This window comes from Chlorocebus sabaeus, chromosome 19 (genome assembly GCF_047675955.1).
Source record: "Chlorocebus sabaeus isolate Y175 chromosome 19, mChlSab1.0.hap1, whole genome shotgun sequence".
Classification (NCBI taxonomy): Eukaryota; Metazoa; Chordata; class Mammalia; order Primates; family Cercopithecidae; genus Chlorocebus; species Chlorocebus sabaeus.
The window spans coordinates 1049909-1066404 of NC_132922.1; the positions used below are offsets into that span (position 1 = coordinate 1049909).

The 16496-nt window shown below is 54.0% G+C and overlaps 1 long non-coding RNA gene across 1 annotated transcript in view; it reads left to right on the forward strand.

Moving 5' to 3' along the window:
* Nucleotides 1-293: 293 nt before the first annotated feature.
* LOC119627295 (uncharacterized) overlaps nt 294-16496 on the forward strand; it is a 247794-nt gene continuing 231591 nt past the window's right edge. The window contains exon 1 of the long non-coding RNA XR_012089594.1: nt 294-585. This is a non-coding gene — a long non-coding RNA (uncharacterized lncRNA). The remainder of the gene's footprint in view (nt 586-16496) is intronic.

The following is a 16496-nucleotide window of genomic DNA, read 5'->3' on the forward strand; positions in this document are numbered from 1 at the left end:
CGGGTGTCCGGCTCCCTAAGGTGTCCGGCTCTCCTGGGTGTCCAGCTCTCCCGGGTGTCCGGCTCCCTAAGGTGTCCGGCTCCCTAAGGTGTCCAGCTCTCCCGGGTGTCCGGCTCCCTAAGGTGTGCGGCTCTCCCGGGTGTCCGGCTCCCTAAGGTGTCTGGCTCTCCTGGGTGTCTGGCTCTCCCGGGTGTCCAGCTCCCTAAGGTGTCCGGCTCCCTAAGGCGTCCGGCTCCCTAAGGCGTCCGGCTCCCTAAGGTGTCCGGCTCTCCCAGGTGTCTGGCTCTCCCGGGTGTCCGGCTCCCTAAGGTGTCCGGCTCTCCCGGGTGTCCGGCTCCCTAAGGTGTCCGGCTCCCTAAGGTTTTCCAGCTCTCCTGCGTGTCCGGCTCTCCCGGGTGTCCGGCTCTCCCAGGTGTCCAGCTCGCCAGCTGCAGATGGTGCGCTCTCAGCTTCCTAACCATGGGAGCCAATCTCTAACAATCATCCTCTCTCTGCACACGACCCCCTGGCTCTGTCCCTCTGGAGAACTCTGACTAACACAGCCAACACCTGGAGAGAACGCAGGGCCTCCTCAACCCCAACCAGGTAGGTGTTTACTTTTCTTTTGAAGGTTTAAATTTACTTTCCCTTGTAAGTGTCCATTTTACATGATTCTTCAACAAATTCCACAGAAAACAAATCAATAGCCGCTGAGCAGCCCGTTTTGTGCCTTGTGCAGAGGAAACCGTCGTTAAAGGGTGAATTGGGGCCGAGGGGTGTCTCTCACCCGGGGGAAGCTGCTCACGACTTGGGGCTGTGGGGAGCGGGGAAGGAGGTGGGGAACTTCTTCAGAACAACGGTTCACGGGGCCGGGGAAACCTCTCGGGGTGAAGCAGGACCTCCAACCTCAGTTGTTGCCTCTGATGGCTGAGCTCTGCTTGATGTTCTGAAATTACTGAGATGCTAGAAGCGGATTCAGACAGGCCTGTGTTTTCTCTGCTCTGGTTCCTGTGAGGTGTCCCTTCCCCTGGGGTCTCAGTGACTGTCCCCACTGCGTCTCCAGTTAACGGAGCGATGGAGACACCTATTCCAAACACGCGGTCCCCACAGCCACATCTGAATTGCCAGGTCAGAGTTCACAGACAGCTGTTGGTTCCCAGGAGGGAGGGCTGATGACTCCAGAGCCAGGGCTGCCACAGACCTCCCACGAGGGCTGGGACCACTCCCAGCTTCCCCACACCTGCCCCGCAGAACACTCGCCCTGCAGAGGCTGCCTCAGACGTCTTCTCCTTTTCCTCTGAAGAACTCACTCTCTCTCTAAACGGGCAGTGGGGGCCACCGTGAGAGGGCTGAGGTCGGCTTTGGGCAGGTGTCTCCTCGGCACCGCGGGGATGGGTACAAGCAGGGCCCGGGAGGACCGGGCTGGAGAAATGCTGGACAAAATTGGAAGGAAGGGACCAGATGGCCGACGGGCTGCGGACAGGGAGCTGGAGTCTCATGGTGGCTGCAGTTTCTTGTTCCAGGGTGGAGGGCAGTGGTGCCTCCTGGGAGCTGGCCTGAGCTTGGTGTGAGAGGACTGGCTCAGGCCTGGGACCAGGGCTACCTGGAGAGTGCGTCCTGCGCTGGGGCTTACGGAGGCTCTTACACTCTACTGAGCCACGAGGTGTCCGGGAGGGCAGTGAGGAGGACCAGCCAGACCGACCGCGGCCGTTAAGCCTTTACTCACCACTGTAGCCACAGACCAGAGGCAGAGGGAGGCACCGGCTCCCGTGTCCCGTTCCCGTTCCTCCCACGGAGGGGACGGGTGAGGGTTGACCGGGTACAGTGCAGATATGGGGGTTGCCTCAAGAGGAGGAGCCCCCAACTAGAGGCTCCTGGCAGAGCCGGGCACAGTGGCGGCTCACGTCTGCAGTCCCAGCACTTGGAGAAGCCAGGCGGGAGGGTCACTGGAGGCCACGAGTTTCAGGTCAGCCTGGGCAACACAGCAAGACACTGCTTCTAAAAACACACGTTCTGGGGCCAGGGGCAGGAAGGGTATGAGGGGAGGAAAGTGGCTCAGCTGCCACCCCCACCCCGCTAAGGAGGCCTCTGGATGTTGGTGCCTGGCCTAGGACTCTGGAGGTGAGCGGGAGCCTGGCCGGCTGGGGCTGGGGTGGCTGCTGGGCCCGGGACTGCGGCTCCCTGCAGACGCTGTGATGTGCTGGCTGCATAAGCCTGGCGCAGGGAGGGCAGCTTCCCTGAGGCCTGCCGGGCAAAGCCTCATCAGGCCTGTGGTCGGGGCCAGATTCTAATCAGGAACCAACTTGTGAAATCCTCGCAAAAGCCCAGTACTGACTAACCTTTCCACGCAGCAGACTACGGCGGACTTGAGGGTTAATCAGGTGGCCTAGCACCATCGTCCGAGACGTTGACCTCCCCCGGCCCAGCCTGTCCAGCTGTCGTGGGCATCGGGTGGTGGGAGGCAGGCGGTGGGTGTGAGGGTCCGTCACTCTGAGCCGTCCGCCCCTCTGAGCTGTCCGCCCCTTCTTGCTGAGTCGAACTCTACGCTGTGTGTTCCTTGAATCCCCCCCACCCAGGCACTGGGGTACTGTAGACTCTGGAGTCTCTTACTTAGATCTTTGCCTGAAGTCTTCTTTTTTTTCATGAGGGCAGCTGCGCTGCACCCACGCCGTCATCACAGGACCCCCTCGCCTCCTGGCCCCAGGGGCCACCACTTGGTCCATGGCTGGTCAGGGAAGGTGCCTCATCTTCCTGCCCACAGCAGGGCCAACTGGGGAGTCTGCAAGAGGAGCGGGCACACAGACCCAGCAGGGCCAACTGGGGAGTCTGCATGAAGTTGGCTGTGGGGAAGAGCGTCTTCCTCATGACTGTGGGTCAGGAGGGTCCAGGGACCTGGCCTGACTCAAAGAGAAGCAGGTTCATGGGTACTGATGGCGGTGGGCAGAGGGGGAGACAGGGCGAGAGGAGAGACAGAAAGAGAGATCTGATAATGTCACATAAGCTCCTGGATCCAGCCATTCCTGAAGCCTCCAAGCCACTTAGCATTGGGTCCACCCTGGACTTCCCCTTCAGCTTCAGCTTGGTTTCAGACACTAGTAACTTAGGCCCATTCCTAATTAATTCTCAGTTTTCAGCCTCCTCATGACATTTACACCAGAGACAAAAGCAAATAAACAGATGGAAAGCCAAACCCAGCCAATACACCTTCTTTTGTCTAAGCTCATTCTGAACCAGGAGCCCTGCTCCTCATACCCAGCTGTGTCCTTGGTTTTCTCCGGGACGGGGCTCTGGGGATAAAACCAGACTACCCGCCTGACATGCGGAGTTGCAGGGGGTCAGGGGACAGGGCGGCTGAGCTCCGAGCCCAGATGATGCCCTCACAGCCGGGCTCTGCGGCATCCGTCCTTCCCGCACCCAGACCGTCCCTTCGGCTGTGTGTGACCCCCGGACCCGGGTTCCGGTTTTGAGGAGTTATTTCTGGTCAGTGGTTTGGATCCCTCCCAGGAGGGCCTGGGCGGCCGAGGCAGCGGGGGGAGCCCTGCGGTGGCACAGAGGCGCCGTCTCCACTCGCGGTTCAGGTCTGGGATGCACCAGCTGTTGCTCAGCGGGAGACAGGGCGTCCCGGTGACAGTCACTCTGCAAGGACAGGAGAGACCCCTGTCCAATGTTCGTTCACATGTCAACACTGAAGATGCCACCTGCACACCAGGAGGGTGAGGACGTCTCATCCCTTACACCACTGAGGTTTCCAGGGAGCAGGAGCCCCCCCTCCCCGCCGGAGCTGGTCCAAAGGCCGGGGTTTGTCGCAGTTGGGGTGGGGCTGGGGCCGGGGCCGGGGCGGGGGGTCCCCGGGATGCCAGGGGCTTCTGTACTTGGAATCTTTCACAGGCACTAAAGGGAGCCCCGCCCGGTGTGGGGCCCAAGGAGGAGGGAGAGGGGAGCCTTCAAAGCCGTCAGCAGCCAGACCTCAGACACTGGAGTGAGATCCTCCCCCGTCCCTCAGCCAGCAGTTTCCAGTCCCACAAAATCCCCCCATGAATCAGGACCTTTGACTGGGACGGACCAGGGAGGCGTGGGGACCACCTGGCCGGGCTCCCGGGCGATTCTCAGGGCGGGCCGGCCTGGGTGTCTCTGCACACGGGTCCGTTCTGCAAACAGCACCCAGTGCCTCGGTGCAGGGAGAGGCTTGGCCGGCACAGTCCGGGCCCAGTTCCCGGGGAGCCCGGAGGAGGGAGCAGGAGCTCCAGGAATGAGCGTCGGGCCGGGCTCGGCCATCTGCGGCGGCGGCTGGGGGCTGGTGTGAGGCTGCGGGCCGGGCCGGGCCGGGTGTGGTGGCTGCGGCTGCCTGGAGCAGGGGGACGGGCCCGGGTCCCGGAGCTGCGACGTGGGAGGCCGCCCTCCCTGCCCCCTGCGCGGTGGGGGACACCGGGTGGGCTCCTGCTCCCGTGGAGAGGGAGAGAGCGGCCACGGTTTGCAGGTGCAGGTCCCTGACTCCTGCCATTTCTGACAGGTCTCAACTCCTGTTTCTCCTTCTCCAAAATGCTCTGCATATATTTTTTTGTTCTGGAGTTTCTCTGGAAAATGCTGGTTCTGCTGATGCACAAGTCTCTCTTTTTTCCTGGTCACTGGGGTCCCGAGGTTGCGGTGCCTGACGTCATGCGAGTTGCTGAAGCTGCTCTGTGGGGACAGGGACCAACTGTGTTGCCACAGGGACCCGGTCAGGATCCTTCAGGACAGGACGGGCGGGGCAAACACCTGGGCACAGAACCGGGGGGGTAGTGCCGCCCTCAGGCAGGGTGTCCACAGGGTGCGGGTGGGACAAATGCCTGGGCACAGAACCGGGGCGGGGGGGCAGTGCCGCCCTCAGGCAGGGTGTCCACAGGGTGCCCCGGGGCTGCCGGAACAAAGACCCCAATACTGTGGGGCTTAAAACAGCAGAAACATGTTATCCTCCGCCAGAAGTCTGACTTCAGGGCAGGGCTGCGTTCCCAGCGGTTTCAGGGAGAAGCTCCTTCCTGCCTCTTCCAGCTTCCCGCCCCGGTGTCCCCAGGTGTCCTCGTCTGCGACTGCATCGCTCTGATCTCTGTGTCTGTCTGCACACGGCCATCTTCCTGGGCACCTGTTCCCTCTCTGTGTCCCCTCCGCTTCTTATATGGACACGAGTCATAGGACTGTAGGACTGTGGGCCTACCCTGCTCCTGTGTGACCTCATCTAAACTTAATCACTCGTAGCTGCCCAGAATCTATTTCCAAATACAGTCACAGTCTGAGGTTCTGGATGAACATCTCGGAAATTATTCAACCCACTGCATTACCAGCTGTGGCTGTATTTATATACATATATACACACATATATATGTGTGTGTGTTTGTGTATTATATATATTTCTTTTTTAGAGACACAGGCTTGCTGTGTTGCCCAGGCTGGAGGGCAGTGGCTCTTCACAGGCACAGTCACTGTGTGTTACAGCTTCCAACTCCTGGGCTCGAACCATCCTCCTGCGTCAGCCCCGAGAGTATCAGCACAGGTGTGTGTCACTGTGTCCGGCTGTGGTGACAGATGGAGCCCCCAACACAAGCTTGTAACTCAAGGCACTGACATCCAACCTGAAGGGCAAGAGCAGAGCAGTGAGAGTGCTGCAGACAGAGGCCTCTTCAAGCCTGGGCACGTGCGGGAGAGAAACCCCAGGAGCCAGGATCACTGAGCATCCAAAGAAGTCCTGCTCTGGAAAGAGGCTGCTGCCTCAACAGACAGGAGGAGTCACAGCTGAGAAACCAGAGGTAATCAGAGTAGTCAGAGCTTCACAGAGAGTCTGCTCAAAATTCAGTCTTCAGAGAGATGAAAAGAGATTTCATTCATAAAACAAGAACAGAGTGTTAGGAACAAGAACAACTGGCTAGACAAAGAACAAAGTAGAAATTATTTATTTATTTATTTATTTATTTATTTATTTATGAGACAGGGTCTCACTTTTTTGCCCAGGCTGGAATGCAGTGGTGTGATCACAGCTCACGGCAGCCTCCACCTCCTGGACACTTTCCTGCCTCAGCTTCCGGAACAGCTGGAACCACAGGTGCATGCCACCACACGTGGTTAATTTTTTCTTTTTCTTTCTTTCTTTTTTTTTTTTTGAGATGGAGTTTCACTCTTCTTGCCCAGTCTGGAGTGGCGCGATCTTGGCTCACCACAACCTCCACATCCCGGGTTCAAGTGATTCTCCTGCATCAGCCTGCTGAGTAGCTGGCATTACAGGCATGCGCCACCACGCCTGGCTAATTTTGTATTTTTAGTAGAGACTGGGTTTCGCCATGTTGGTCAGGCTGGTCTCGAACTCCCAACCTCAGGTGATCTGCCTGCTTTGGCCTTCCAAAGTGCTGGGATTACAAGCATGAGCCTGTAATCCCAGCCCGTAATCCCAATAATCCCACACCCACCCCCCCAACTTTTTTTTGTAGAGATGGGGTCTCACTGTGTTGCCCAGGCTGGCCTCGAACTTCTGGGCTCAATGATCCTCCGGCCCCAGCCTCCCAAAGCATTGGGATTACAGGTATGAGTCACTGCGCCCAGCCAAAATGTTAAAAACAAAACATGTAATTTAAATTAGAAGCTCATATGTGGCTAAATAGAGGACTAGTGTCAGTGAAAGAGTATTTGTTCAATATTGGAAAAATTAATAAAGAAAAGACAAATAATTTAGTTGCAGTTCAAGATCCTTTAAGACATCACTGGGCCCGGTTGCTGACACCTGTTTAGATTTGCACGTCTGCTCATGAGAGCTGGCCCCATAGCCACCTTTCCTTTGGTCAGGTTTTGGCACCAAGATTACACTGGCATCATTCAGTGTGTTGGGTTTACTTCTTTCTTGAATGTTTGAAAAATTTCACCAGGGAACCCACCTGGCCTGGAGACTTTCTGTGAGAAAGTTTTAGGTTAAAGTTTCTCTTTCTTTTCTCTTCTCTTCTCTTCTCTTCTCTTCTCTTCTCTTCTCTTCTCTTCTCTTCTCTTCCCTTCTCTTCCCTTTTCTTTTCTTTTCTTTTTGAGATGCAGTTTCGCTCTTGTCACCCAGGCTGGCATGGTCTCAGCTCACTGCAACCTCTGCCTCCCGGCTTCAAGCGATTCTCCTGCTTCAGCCTCCTGAGTAGCTGGGACTACAGGCAGCTGCCACCATGCCCAGCTAATTTTTGTATTTTTAGTAGAGACAGGGTTTCACCATGTTGACCAGGCTAGTCTCGAACTCCCAACCTCAAGTGATCCACCCGCCTTGGCCTCCCAAAGTGCTGGGATTACAGGTGTGAGCCACCAAGCCCAGCCCGAAGGTTCGTTTTCTTTAACAGACAAAAGATCATTGAGATGTTCCGTTTCTCTCGTATCACTTTTGTACATTTTCTCTATATTTCTTCTTGCCATTTAAATTTTCACATTTATCGGTTAATCAGTTAGCTTTTGTTGTTTAACAAACCAGCTCAAAATAAAAACTTACAGTGAAAACCAATAAGCGCTCACGTGCTCAGGACTCGGAGGGCTGGCACTTTGGGTGGGTGAGCCAGGTAGCTCTGTGGCCCCCGTGGCAGTGAGGCAGTTCTGCTTCTGGGAGTCTCCAGTTGTTTTTGGCAGAGCTGGCGATTTGAGCCCTTAGTTCTCTACCCAGGAGTCCAGTTGGGGCTTCTTTGCACCACGGCCCTGGGGTCCTAGGATGGGCAAGCAGAGGCTCTGGGTGCCCTGGGGTCCAGGCTGGGACACCTGCTGCTCCACCCAGGAGCACGTCTGACCTGGTGCCCCAGCACGTGACCCACCCAGATTCACAGAGAGGAAATAGACAGACTCTGCCTCCTGGTGGCTGGTCTCCCTCATGTGGCCTCAGGTGCCCACAAGCCCCGCTTGCTTCCTTTGGGGCCGTTGGCTTTACTCCCGATGTGGGCACTCAGTGCCTTGTCTTCATGTGAGTGGGCGACCATCAGAGGGACTTTTAAAAAAATGGGCACTTGGCCGGGCGCGGTGGCTCACGCCTGTAATCCCAGCACTTTGGGAGGCCGAGGCAGGCAGATCACGAGGTCAGGAGATCAAGACCATCCTGGCCAACATGGTGAAACCCTGTCTCTACTAAAAATACAAAATAGTTGGCCAAGTGTGGTGGCGTGTACCTGTGATGCCAGCTACTCGGCAGGCTGAGGCAGGAGAAGCACTTGAACCCGGGAGGCAGAGGTTGCAGTGAGCCAAGATTGTGCCACTGCACTCCAGCCTGGGCAACAGAGTGAGACTCCGTCTCAAAAAAAAAAAAAAAAAAAAAAAAAAGAAAACAGGGCACTTGGGCATACCTCTGCTGCAAAGACTGGCTCATTATGACTTTTACAAATTCTAGTAAAATACATAAAATTCCCCATTTTGCCCATGTTTAGGCCTCCATATAGTCAGTTGGCACTAGGTGCAGGCCCGTCATTGTGTGGTCAACACCACCCTCTACGCAGAGAACTTCTTATTGCACAAAAGCGAAACTCTGCCAAGAAGGACCTTGTGTGTCACTGCCAAGCTTGATGAGAGAGAACTTCTTATTTCTGCGTTTAATCCTCGCCTCCTGTTCACACGGCAGCCTGTGCTTTGGAATTGCTTCAACCACAGCGTCTGCGTGGCAGCCTCCCTACCTGCTCAGCTGAGAAGTGCAGGCCCCCGGAGGGGTCCAGTCCAGGAGGTGGGGGCTGCTGGGCTCCACTCAAGAAGAGGAGCCTGTGCCTGGGCCCATCCCCCAGCCAAGCCCAGCCACACCGAGCTGGGGCCTGCGGGACCCTGGGCACAGGCAGGACTCACACCTGGAGCTGTGCCACGGGCAGAGGGGCCAGGCAGCAGGGGCCACCTGAGGCCAGTTCCCCAGAATAGTCACTGCCGCAAAGGGAGGGAGAGGCGGAAATCCTTCCTGGACTTGGGAGCTTTGTGAAATCGACGCTTGGTCAAGGTGGTTCTCCCAGGAGCCCGTGTAGCTACCGGCGGATGCCGGGCGCACTCCTGCTACCTACGCTCAGAGCTTTCCCCACTATTATCCAGTCAGCTTCTTAGAGTCGTCACATTCTCCAAATGTGAAAAACCACATACATTTCATGCGTCTCTTTCTCGGAAATACCTGACTGCGAGGTGGCGACTCTTTCCCTCTCAGTATGTTCGTTCTCGTGACCATGCCCACTCCTTGCCTTCGTGGTCAAGCAGGCAATGTTAAACACACACATCGAACCTATTTACAGACATTTCATAGAAGAGCCCTCAGCCACGACGCTGATTCTGTGGGTTAATTTAGTTCATGCCCCTCTAAGTGGCAGCGATGTTCAGAGGTGACGCTCGTGTTCCTGTCTCACGAAACTCCGGCAAGACGGATGCCCGCAGCCTGCTGTTCACGTGAGTTTGGAAATTAACTTTAAGTGCGGGGTTACTGATGGCCCATCGAAGAGAAGGAATTCCTTATTCCCTGTAATACTGAGACCTTTCCAGTTTATACCGTCAGGAGGCTCTGGAGGACGTCACCGTGGATAGAGCTGAGACTGCTGTTGACCTCCTGGGTCTTCATGGGGAGACGTGTTCAGCAGATCAACTTGTTAAAAGCATGAGGCCCTGGCTTTGAGGAAGTGGAGGATTTAGAGACGGACCAGAGTGGACGCACTGTCTGTCCTTCCCCAGGCAGTTTTGCCACTTACAAGTATTTGCCTTGAGATGCCTTTAATCAGCTGCTTCCCTGTGGTTCCTGTGGGATCAGCCAGCGGTGAGCATCGCCACGTGTGCCAGGCGGGATCAGCCAGCTGTGAGCATCGTCATGTGTGCCAGGCTGGCTGGGCTATGATACCATCTTCTCCGGCAGCCCCAGACTCAGATGTGTGGTCTGGGGAAGAGGCACCAGGGTGGGCAGTGGGGCAGCAATGGCTGTTCTGCTTTTGAAGCCAGGGGACGCAGCTCTGGGGCCCACTGCAGTCACTCGGCTGTGGAGTACAGAAAGGTCTCCCAGGATCCACACCCTCTGTCCTGTCACCTTGCAGCTCTGCCCCCCAAAAGACACGGAGGCTCTTTCATCATGCCTTGAATCTGGGCTGGACCTGAGGCTTACTTTGGCCAATAGATTGTGGGGGAAACAAGAATGTGCTGTCGTCTGGGCCTCAAGGGGACCTGCACGTCTCTGCTCTCTCAGACCCCTGCTGGACCCGGGGGCTGGCCTGCTGGAGGATGAGAGAGGAGAGAGGAGTGCCCATTTGTTCCAGTCGAGGCCATCCCAGGCAAGCTGGCACCCAGCTGACCCCCAGACGTGGGAGAGAACTGCCTTGGGACCCAGGATGGACCTCAGACACGTGAGTGGACCCAGCTGAGATCACACCCGCCCAGCTGTCCACAAAGGTGTGAGCAGGACCCCCTTTTTTATCACTTCAGGCCACTGGGCGTGGGATGCTTGTTACACAGCAGTGGCTGACGGATGCAACTGCCCACCGTGTGTGGCTGCACAGATAGGAGTCCAGGCCTAGCTCATAGCAAGGTATTTCTGCAGTTTGCCAGGAAGAAGAAAGGAAGAGAAAGGAGAAGAAAGGGAAGCAGAGGGGAGGTGCAGGCTGGGCTTCTGGTTGAAGCCCACAGGCGCTGTCCTCATGGGTGTTCTGCTGCTCCCGAGAGGGCACAATGGCTCTGCCAGGCTAGGAACTGAGTGAGAACTTTCCTGGTGCCTGAATATTAGCAAGATTCCTTCCCAGCACTGACTGCAGAGGGTGAGAGCCGGAAACTGCAATTAAGAAATTTAATTATATCTCTGGAAGAAATATATGCTTCTTAGAATGATTTTATTCAAAAAACCTTCAAAAAATAGAACCTACTTTTTCCCTATTTTGTGATTAATTCGAACCAAATAAAAGGAACCATTGAACTCTTATTGACACCCTACGGGGATTTTTCATTTGCAATACCTGTAAACACTGAAATCTCAATTTGTGTCAAATAAGCTCCTACAGGTGTGGTCCCGGGTTCCAGTGATAGCGTGTCACGTTTTGTTCCATTTAAATAAATTACATAGTCTATTGCCTGGCATTATTCTGTCTCCTAATCAAATTGCCAATCAGGTGGGTCCTAGACCTGATGGGGAGGAGACAGTCTGCGTTCCCTGGGGCAGGGCGCACACCACCGGCCGTGAGTTATGCAAATGCCGGCAGCCGCGGCTCCCAGAATGAAATCAAGATGTAAATAGGACTGTGGATTATGGCGATTAGCCTCGGCCTCCAGGGACGGGCTTGTCGGGCTCCAGGTGGCTCGGCTGATGCTTCTTGTGCGCAGAAGGTTTTCATCCAAAACCTTTTGGTCACTTCCAAAAGCAGTGACCGCGGCTTTGTGGGAGGGCGGACGGGCAGCGTCCACCCTCAGGTGGACCCCAGGGCACAGCCAAGTCCCCGGGTCTGCGGGGCGTGTTGTGAGTGTGGACATGTGTGTGTACGTGTGTTATGCTGTTTGGGTGTGTGTGTGAGTGTTCATGTGTCTGTGTGTGCATGTGTGCACGTGTGTGTATACGACGGCCCCTCCACATCTGTGGGCTCTTCGTCTGTGGATTCAACTAACTGAATATCAAAAAAATTAAAAAATAACAAAACAACAATTAAAAAAATACAAACAAATGAGAAAACCTGTGCCATATAACAACTGTTTACATAACATTTACGTCGGACTCGGTGTCACGGGGGCCTGGAGATGATTGACAGCCTCCAGGAGGATGTGCCTGGGTTTCAAGCAAATGCTGCACTGTTTTCTATAAAGGACTGAGCACCTGCGGATGTTAGTGCTGCACTGTTTTCTATAAAGGACTGAGCACCTGCGGATGTTAGTGCTGCACTGTTTTCTATAAAGGACTGAGCACCTGCGGATGTTAGTGCTGCACTGTTTTCTATAAAGGACTGAGCACCTGCGGATGTTAGTGCTGCACTGTTTTCTATAAAGGACTGAGCACCTGCGGATGTTAGTGCTGCACTGTTTTCTATAAAGGACTGAGCACCTGCGGATGTTAGTGTCTGTGGGGGGTTCTGGAACCCGTCCCCACGGATACGGAGGGATGACTGTATGTCTCGTGTGGTGTGAGCATGTGCACCACATGTCCTCGTGGGTGATGTCTGCCTAAGTTGTGTGCATGTGTCTCCTTGTGTGTGTGTGTGTAGACATGTCATATTACGTGCATGCCTGTGTGGTGTGTGTCTGTGTGGTGTGTGTCTGTGTGGTGTGTGTCTGTGTGGTGTGTGTCTGTGTGGTGTGTGTCATACACTACCACAGGTGTGTGTCATACATGCATGCGCCTAAGTGTCTCTGTGTGAAGTGTGTGGATTTAAGTGCGTGTGGCTCCTGCCCACTCTGGCACCTGCCCGGAGCCCTCGTTCCTGTGTCTGGTCTGGTCGCACGCCTGCTCAGGTGGCATCGCTGGCCCTCCCTTCCTGGCCCTGGGTCTTCATGTTCTTCCGTTCTAGGCCCTTGCCATCGTCCTGGTTCTGGCCACTCGGGGCTGCCGGGCCCCACCTGACTGGGCCTCCTCTTCCCTGGGCTGGTTGCTCCTGTGAACCTGCCCAGAACAAGGGCTCTGTGCTGGGGCCGTTCTCGCACTGGGGAGAAAGAGCTGGGGACAGGGCTTGGCAGTGGGAAGCGTCACAAGCAGCCAGCCCCACCCCTGGGGCACTCCCCTCCCCTCCCCTATCCTGAGATGCTGCTGCTGACGCACGTCTTCCTTCCCAAAGGTGCTGGGAGCCCAGAGTGTCTGTCATTCACAGAGTGCCTCCCCAGAGCAGCAGGTGTGCCGAGGATGGGGACTCAGGCGCGCCCCAGGTTTGCAGCACCAGCAGTAGCTATGGAGGAAATCAGAGACTTCTGGGAGGTGGAAGGAGGGCTGTTCTGGGAGACTCAGTAAAGGAGACGTGAATGTCAATGGATTCAGGCCCGTCTCTGTGAGCGTAGAGAGGGCCAGGGCCAGACAGGGCCTGATGTTTTTCATGCGGACGTTCAACCGGGTCACAGTGGGATCCACCCTCTGCTGGGGGCCCTCCGGGCGGACGGCGCAGATGGCATCTGGTGACCTACGTGGTAGTGTCTTCTCCTAAACCACAGGCACTGCTTCCTTCCCTTTACAGGTCAATTCTCTGATAAAATAAAAAAGCTGATGGCCAGGCATGGTGGTGTGTGCCTGTGGTCCCAGCTACTCGCAGGGCTGAGGTGGGAGGATTGATTAAGCCCAGGAGGTGGAGGCTGCAGGAAGCCATGACTGAGCCACTGCACTGCAGCCTGGGCAACAGAACGAGACCTGTCTCTAAAGAACAACAACAACAACAACAACAACAACAACAACAACAACAAATTAAAAGCAAGCAAGCAGAGACTGAGGACTACCCAAACGCCTGGGAAAATAAAACATCGGATTCCAAGCGCCTTCCTCCCCAGCCGGCTCTGTGTGCTAGCCTTTCCTCTCCAAGCCTTGGGGACGAGGCCTACAAGGGGTCTGGGGCCACCTTCAGGTGAGGTCAGGCTGTGGGTGCTGGTGGGAGCCTGAGGACCCCGATGACACAGGCCACCCTTCATCGCCAGCGTAGGGCTGCACTGGCCTCGGCTGCCTGGCCGACCCTGCTCCTGAAACCACACACTCCGTGCTGGAATCCTGAAAACACAGAACACAGAACAACCTTCCCTAGGGCTGCAGTGTGACTTTCACCACCCACGGTGATTTGGCCACTGTGGGCTTCTTGCCTCAGAATAGCATCAACATTAAAAGTTACTTTGGACATAGCTCAGTCTTTGGACATCTTGTTTTTTCCCCGTTATAGGCAGAATTCAACAGATTTTCATGGGCCCTGAAGTTTTCATTTTGTTTTCCAATGTGAGAAAAAACTAAAACACTAGCTTTGAGTCTCCAGGGTCACACTCCCCCACATTTTAAAACACTTGCTTTGAGTCTCCAGGGTCACACTCCCCCACATTTTAAAAGAAATGAAAACATTTTCATGGATCCCCAAAGCATCTGGGATGCTGCTGGTGCCCTGTGCCCAGTGAGGAGTCAGGTCTGGCTTTATCCATGTGTAGCGGACACGCAGGAGCTGCTCAGGACTGAGCAGGGCGCACTTTGATGAGGCTGGACGTGAAACCATGTCCACCATCAGAAGAACGAACAGATCGCCCCCTGAAGCTTCTCTGTGCCCCTCTGCAGACGCCCTCCCTCGCCCACCCACCTCCCCACACCCCTCCCCAGGTAAGCACTGCCCTGAGTGCAGGGTGCAGGGCACCCCCCACCGTTTTTTTTGAGATAGAGTTTTGCACTGTTGCCCAGGCTGGAGTGTGGTGGTGCAATTTCAGCTCACTGCAAACTCCACCTCCCAGATTCAAGCAATTCTCCAGCCTCAGCCTCCCAAGTAGCTGGGATTACAGGACTGGCCGCCACGCCCAGGTAATTTTTTGTATTTTTAGTAGAGACAGGGTTTCACTATGTTGGCCAGGCTGGTCTCAAACTTCTGACCTTGTGATCCGCCTGCCTCGGCCTCCCAAAGTGCTGGGATTACAGGTGTGAGCTACCATGCCAGGCCATGTAGGGGCCTTTTCAGGGCTTTATGCAAATGGGGTCATGTGCCTTGCAGGGTTTTAGTTTTTCCATCCGGCTTCTTTCACTCAGCCTAATCATTTTGAAATTCATCGATGTCATCTTGTGTATCAGTCATAAGTCTCTTATTTCTATCTCTGAGTGGTATTCCACTGCCTGGCTGTAGTAAACGTTGTTTATGATTTTCCCATTGGGAACATTGGGCTGTTTCGGGTTTTGGCTATTACAAGGGGAGCTGCTGTGAACATGTGCGTGTCTTCAGTTGGACACACGCGTTCACCCCTCTCGGGAGATCACTGGCCATGGGATGGCCCGGTCCTATGGGTGCGTCCCCCTCACTTCTGCAGAAACCACGAAACTCCTCTCCAAAGTGCTGGAGCAGCAAGCAGGGTATCTGCCTCTTGGTGCCTCCAGTTCCCACCGGCCCTTGCTACGGCCCGTGTCGGAGTTCTGGGCGTTCAAAAAGGTGTGGTCTAGAGATACCTCATAGTTTGTATTTCTCTGATGACTCAGTGTTGAGCATCTTTCCACGTGCTTGTTGGCGATTTGTATATCTGGTGACATATGAGTTCAAACTTTTTGTGTGTTTATTTTTTCTTACTATTCCTTTATCAGATTTGTAATTTACAAATATTTTCTTCCAGGCTGTGGATTGTCTTTTCAATGCTTAAAAATGTCTTTAAAATTTTTATGAATTTATTTTTGTTTTTTTTTTAGAGACAGGATCTCAGTATGTTGCCCAGGCTGGTCTCGAACTCCTGGGCTCAAGTGATCCTCCCACCTTGGCCTCCCACAGTGCTGGTTATTTGTTTCCTCTCTCTTTTCTCATTATTAATTGGATAGAGATTTACAATTTTATCAATCTTCTCTGAGACCTTGCTTTTGGTTTTACTGATTTTCTCTATTGTTTTTTCTTTTTTCTATCTCATTGATTTTCTCTCTGATCTTTTTCTTTTATACTGAATACTTTTAATTCATATGTTAGTTTCCTGCCAGCCCCCCGCCCCTGGTTTCTTAAGGTAAAACCTCAGGCCATTGATTTGAGGACTTTTATATTTTCTAATACATTTAGTGCTATGAACTTTTCTCTGAGTAGCTTTAGCTGCATCCTATAAATTTTAATATGTTGTATTTTCATTTTCATTCAGTAAAAAATACTCCTCTTCAATTCATGGGTTATTCCAAAGTGGGTGTTACTCAATTTCCACATACTTGAAGGTTTTCCAGATATCTTTCTGTTATTGATTTCTAATTTAATTTCAATGTGGTCACAGGAGAGACTTAAATGATTTGCATCCTTTTAAACATGTTGGGACTTATTCTATGGCCTGGAACATAGCCCACCTTGGTGAGTGTTCCATGGTTCCTGGAAAGAACATAATTCTATACTTGTTATGGAATGTTCTAGAACTGTTATTTCGGTTACATTGTTTGATAGTGCTGTTCAAGTGTTCTTTATCTTCACTGACTTTTTTGGTCTACTTGTTCTCTCAGTAATCGTGAGGGCATGTTGAGAGCATGTTGAAATCTACCATAACCGTGGATTTGTCTGTTTATGCTGGAAATTAGATCAGTTCCTGTGTCAGGTGTTTGAGGTCCTGTTACGAAGTGTGTGAGGCCTCTTCAAGAGGTGGCTTTTTTATTGCTCGGGAAAGACCCTTTTGAGCCTTCGTTAGCTATTGTTCCCATTTTCCAGATGAGAAACCTAAAATTCAGAGAGGTGAGACTTGCCCACACTCACAGTCACTCGGGAGCTAGAGACAGAGCCTGTCCCGGAAGGAAGCCGCCACGTCCAGGCCTCGGAGCCTCACGCCAGCCCAGCACCTGCACGGGAGCAGGTGTCTCTCACTCCACGACAGGCTTTGGCGGCCTCAGGTGAGGCTGGTCCCGATGGTCTCAGCAGAGACAAGCGCTGGGTGTGGCCCTGGCTTAGGCCCCACCCCAGCCCTGC